The sequence below is a fragment of the Pan paniscus genome, chromosome 9 (genome assembly GCF_029289425.2).
Source record: "Pan paniscus chromosome 9, NHGRI_mPanPan1-v2.0_pri, whole genome shotgun sequence".
NCBI classification, from domain to species: domain Eukaryota; kingdom Metazoa; phylum Chordata; class Mammalia; order Primates; family Hominidae; genus Pan; species Pan paniscus.
This window is the reverse complement of record NC_073258.2, coordinates 115,302,741-115,308,753: the sequence shown is the minus strand read 5'-3', so window position 1 is coordinate 115,308,753 and position 6,013 is coordinate 115,302,741. Positions and strand designations below refer to the sequence as shown.

Below are 6,013 nucleotides of genomic sequence, written 5' to 3'. Positions count from 1 at the left end.
CCAAGTCAGAAGAGAATTCTTGTGAGGCAATTCTCCCATAGTCATAGAGAGAATTCTAAGCAAGGACATGTGGGTCCTGAAAACCTCTAAATTTTCTCTCTCTGTAGGAACTCCTGATACTAGGCTCTAATCTGATTCTATAGTATTTTTCATCCAGGTTTATAGGATAACACAGGTAAAAGCACGGGCCACTAGAATTCAGGAAGTTTGTCTTTAGTCTTGTTGCTGTTGATCATTTTAAGACTTTGGAGGGTTGGGTGCAGTGGCTCACACCTGTAATCCTAGCACTTTGGGTTGCAAGACAGTCAAAGACTGGAGAGACCAAAAAAGTCCAGGAGAGTTTATTAAATTAAGGTGATCACTGGCTCAGCCGTACATAGGTCCAGATAGTCTGAGCCCCAAACAAAGGGCTTTTCCTACTTTTAAACATCTTAAGGTGGGAACCATGTGAGGCAGGAAGCGAGTTACAGCAGCAAGAAACAAACGCAGCATTACAACATTTCTTACATCTTGAGAGAAACAGGTCTTGCAACCTAAACTTATCAGTCTTGTGACCCTGCAGCCATGTAGGAAGGTAAGCAGGCACTCTATGGGCCTATAATAAACTTTGAGGAATGTAGAGTTGGGGAGTATAGATAAGGTCCACTGTCCACAGAAAGAAGACAGGCTGTTAATACTCCCTTTTAACTTGAGTGTGGGGGTTAGGGGTCACACTTTGCAGCAGCTTTAAGAGGATTTTAAAATATCTATTACTACTACTATTAGCTTATAGTTGATTTCACTAATTCCTTCTTCATTTGGAGGCTGAGGTGGAAGGGTCACTTGAGTCCAGGGGTTTGACGCTGCAGTGGCACACCACTACACTACAGCCAGAGTGACAGCGCAAGACCCAGCCTCAAAAAACAACAACAACAAAAGACTGGATAAGTAACTTCAGCTCTCTGGGTCTCATGTGGTACTTTGGGCACTACCTTGAGGGGCAGGAGTCAGGAGAGGTGCCCCATGGGGCAGAGTACCAGTTCCAATACCACTGCTTCAGCCAGAATATCAGTCATTCTTACCTATATGTATATGGAATCCTGGGTGAGCTTTTTGTTTGAAAAAATTCCATGGCTTAAAACATCTTTGCGAGCCACTATTGTCTGAAAGCTATTAAGTAGATAATCAATAACAATGGTTCCTATAATCTACACATGTAGGTTAACATTTTAATCACTTTCATTTGCATTTTAATAGGCCTTCCCAAGACTTGATCAAAAAAGAGTGTTGGATATGAGAATTTCAGTTGAATAGAGCAATGTGATTATTGTCAAGCAGTTTGGTACCATATTCTTCCTTAATTTTGTACCCTTCATCATGCCCCAGATACCACCAGGCCCCTGACCCAATAGTAAGAATGGCAACAGTACCTGCATCTGGAAAAAAACAATTACAATAGGGCAACTTAAATATGTTTATCCAGTTTTTGGGGGGCAGCAGGAAATAATACATTTTCTATTTATTTGCCAATAATTACAGTTCATAGTTCAATGCCCCATATACACTCAGATGGTCAACATTTTTTTTTAAATCCCTACCATGTGCCAGGAACTGTTCTAGTCTTTAGGTATATAGTCATCAAAAAGACAAATGATATCTCTGCCATCAAAGATTTTATATTCTAATAAAGGAAAAAGATAATAAACAAAAAAGACATAAAATGATTCCACAATTCATGATAAAGTCATATGAACAAAGCATATCACATCAGTGATAGGGTAACGGCATGGTGGTGATGGAGGTGACTAGGTATTTAGAAAAGCATCTCAGAAGAGAAGCATTGAAAGTGGGATAGAAAAGATAAAAAGGAGGCAGCCGTGAGACAAAATGGAGGAAGACAGAGGCTTGAGAAGTTAGAGAAACAAGCAGGAGCTAGATCTTATGTGGCCTTATTACCTATGGCAAGGAGTTTAAATTTTATCCTAATTATAATGGGTGGGTAGTTGAGGGAGGAAGGAAGGGAGAGGGAAAATAAGAAAGAGGGAATGAAAGAGAGGAAGAGAGTGAAGAAGAGAGGGGGAAATAAAGGGAGGGGGGAGCAGTACCTTAATTCAAGCATCACCATGGACTACTATAGCTGCTAAGGTAAGAATGAACAAGGGTTGTGAAGCTCCAGGAATGGTAGAACAGCACCTGCTTTCTTCTATTAATAGAGTGACTTTCCACTACCCCTTTCTACTTGAGGTAAGGAAGGATAAAAGGTATTGAAGATCTTGCAAAAGGGGCAGAATATTTAAAAGGAACACAGAGCACTATAATTTTAGCACAGAAACTAAAATTTGAATGTGACCCAGAGATTTTTTTTTAAGAAAAGAAAAAGAAGATATATGTTTGTAATATGTGAACTCTAAGAGGGAATGTAAGCTCAGATAGAAAGATACATTCAGAATGATAATTCTCAGAAGTTAGCACTTTCTAGGGGCAATCCATGAAGGCTTAATGGTTCTTCTGAAAACCAAATCAAATCAATATACACACTGTGGCAATGTCTGTGTGATGTTTCATATGTTTATTTCTTGTCTGAGATGATTGGCCAGTATATATATATATATATATATATATATATATATATATATATATATATATATATATATAGAGTACAAGTTGTTCTTCCAACAGAGGGAAAAAGTAAAAATGACTGACATATAGCCCTTGGAGCTGAATGGATTCTTAAACATTTTGGAAAAATACTCCACAAAGAAAAAACATTGTAAAAATGTCCAAGGGAAATTATTAACAAGAGGCAAGCATGTTAAAGAATATACTGAAAAGAAACTGACAAGGTGAGGTATTTTTTTCAAGAGAGGGTATTTAAAAAAAATAAAAAGTATATTCTAAGTACCAGTTTGTGCTGAATCCTTACAGTTATAATCTTTCTCATCATTGTAACTAACAGTCTGGGTCCAATGAGGAGGTAGAAACCACCCAGTGGGCCAAACGGGGAAAGTTTGATATAAAGAATTACTAAACTCTGATAAATGAGTGACTATAAGATAAAAGGAATCTCTATGTGGTATGCCTAAGGCTGAGGGACGGTGTCCAAAAAAAACTTGAAAGAAGGTCCCTCCCCAAGGCTGCGGTTCAGCCTTATTGGGAAATGTATAGTTCATTTCACTGGAAAGCAGAGATCGTTGGTTTTCCCAGGCTACAGCTGGTCTGCAGTTGCTGGACAAGCAGAAGGGAATCCTCCATAGTCCAGGCAGGGTTCAGGCAATCAGGAACCAGGGGTGTGGACAAGTGGGTGAGGGTCTAGGACAAAGATGAGCTGTGCAGGGGGCCTGCATGGGGAATCGAGTGCCCATGCAAGCAGTAGGCCTTCACAGACAGGGAGTGCTGGGGTGCTGTAGCCAATGTGGAAGGCCAGGAAAGGTTATTGCCAGGCCAGGATGAGGCTGCAAGGTTGCCAAAAGATTGCTTATTCTGGGAACATGGCTGGGGAAGAGCCCTACTGGATGTCCCCATACCAAAAACACTAGCCTACTGCACAGCCACCAGAAACAGCAGGAGAGTTCCTTCTTTCTGCAATGCCCCTCCAAAGCCCTCTGCTGAGAAAGCTTAGCAATGTGCTCACTATACAGGAGGGTGCTTAAGGCAATTCTGTCCATGATTGCAGAGAATGTATACAAAGGCAAATTTGGAGCCAAGAGGTAATAAATCAATAACTGACACAGTCATCAACCCAATCCTTTCAACTGGGTCATTTCTTTAGGAAACACATAGACTACTCTCTAATAGTTTGCATCTTAAAAAAGAAAACATAAATTTAAATACATATATGTGTGTATATAGAATGTAAATATTCTCCATATGTGTGCAAATATTCTATATATACAGAGATAGAGAGAGAGAGAGATCCCTTGATATTACATGTGTCTCTTGAGGTATGGCCACATATCTTCTCCCCTTTTTATGAAACCTTCTTGAAAACATATAGTTTTTTGTCCTTGCTACCTCCTATTCTCTGTTACAACACATTCCAGTTGGGCTTATGTTCTAAATCGCTCCTGCCAGGGGTACTAATGGCCTTTGTGTTGCTAAATCCAATGGCTACTTCTTTGTCTTCATCCAACTCAGCCTCTCAGTAGTGTTTGACCCAACTGACTGTGCCTTCTTTATTCACTCACTCACTTTCCTTTGTTTCTGTGCCACAAATTTCTCTGTGTTTTCCTCCTGCTTCCTTGGTCACTCCTTCCCATTTTCCTTTGCCAATCCCCACTCAGCTGCTTGGCCTCTAAAGTTGGAGTGCCCTGGGATTCATTCCTATGCATCTACTTTGCTCTATCTATATGCTAATTTGGGGTGATACCCACTCCCTGGCTTAAATACCACCGATGATTTCCATAACTTCTAAGTATTTGTCTCCAGCTCTGATTTCTCCACTGCGCTTAGGACTTGCATATCTAATTGCCTACTTAATTTCCCATTTACCTGTCTAGGAGACATCTCAAACTCAGTATGATCAAAGTAGAATTCTTTATTTATATTCCAAAATGCATTTGTCCCTAGTTTTCTCTGGCTCAGAAATGTTTCCAAGATTCATACAGGTAGTCATAAATTGTCCTTGATTCATCTACTTCTCTCATTCCTCTCAAAGTTCTGCCATATTTTTTTTACAATATATGTGGAGAATCTTTCTCCTCTTCTCTATCTCCATTGCTACCATCTTAGTTTAAACAGTATCACCTCTTTCCTGGACTCAGGCAATAACTGATCTTTTGCTCATAATCTTGAAACTTCTACAACCCATTCTTTGCCCAGTAGCCAGACTGAGCTTTTTAAACTGTAAATGAGATCCATTTCACATCCCTGGATAAAACCCTGTAATGGCTTCCAAACTCCTTTCTATGATCCATAATGATGAGTCTTTCCTGTCATTCCAATCTCAGATAAGTTTTCCTGACCACACAATGTAAAACTAGATCACTCCAACTCCCTATTACTCTTAATTACTTCACTGTTTCCTTTTCATGAGTGTATGTATCACTATCCAAAATAATCTCATTAATTTAGTTGTACATATTATTTTTACCTGTTCTACTCACAGTAAACTCTAGGTTCTCTAACAGTAAGGACCACGTATTTGTTCACTAGGTGCCTTGTTCGCAGCATCAGGAACTATGTCTAGCATATGTTAAAGATTCAGTCTATACCTGTTAAATAAAATACAATGATTCATTTTACATTTGCCAGGGAGTAAGTGGAATGTAACAGCCACCTATTTAAACAGATGGTATTGTGTAAAAAGGGCATGGCCTACAATAAAGACACGTTCTCTATTAGGAGAATATATCCAAAATATGACAGAGAGGCCCCAAAATTCATCAAGCCTGCAAAAGCCCATGTGAAGTATATCACAAATATTTTTGATGTTCTGACTCACAAATGAAGAATTTAAGGACAAATTATGTTTTTCAATATTTTCCATTGATGGCTAAAGCTTTAAAATAGGGGAATCCTGACATCTGTTATTCGCTGTACTGTTTCTGTTGCCAGGAAAGACTTGCTCTTCTGGAATGTAGACAATGATATCAATACAAACGGTTCCTGGAAAAGGCTTGGCGTGCTTGGAAAAATAAAGATGAATAAGATTTTTTCCTGCCTGGAAAGTACTCATTATCCAACTAGGGAGATAATCTTTTATAGAGTATAGAAATAACTTATAAGTAAAACAAGAGGTCTTCTGGAATAGCTCAAACTCCTATATCCCACAATAAATTAGGCTCTAAAGGTGGCCCTTTAATGGATTTTCCTTTCCAGAATTAGGTAAAGATCATATGAAACATATATTCTTGCATTCAATCCATTGTCCTGGCTGTTCCTTTTTTATGGAAAGAATATCCCTCATGGCTTTCTCCAACCAATGAGATTTCAGTCACCCTTCAAGTCCCAGATCCCAGGTGGGATCTGGGTCAGTCAAGTCCCAGGTGGTGTAGGCATACTCAACCACCCCCTCTCTGTGCACTCCTGCACTATT

General features: G+C 39.3%; 1 protein-coding gene across 1 annotated transcript in view; it reads right to left on the bottom strand.

Moving 5' to 3' along the window:
• NXPE2 (neurexophilin and PC-esterase domain family member 2) overlaps positions 1–6,013 on the bottom strand; it is a 222,418-nt gene that overhangs the window by 118,723 nt on the left and 97,682 nt on the right. The window lies entirely within an intron of this gene.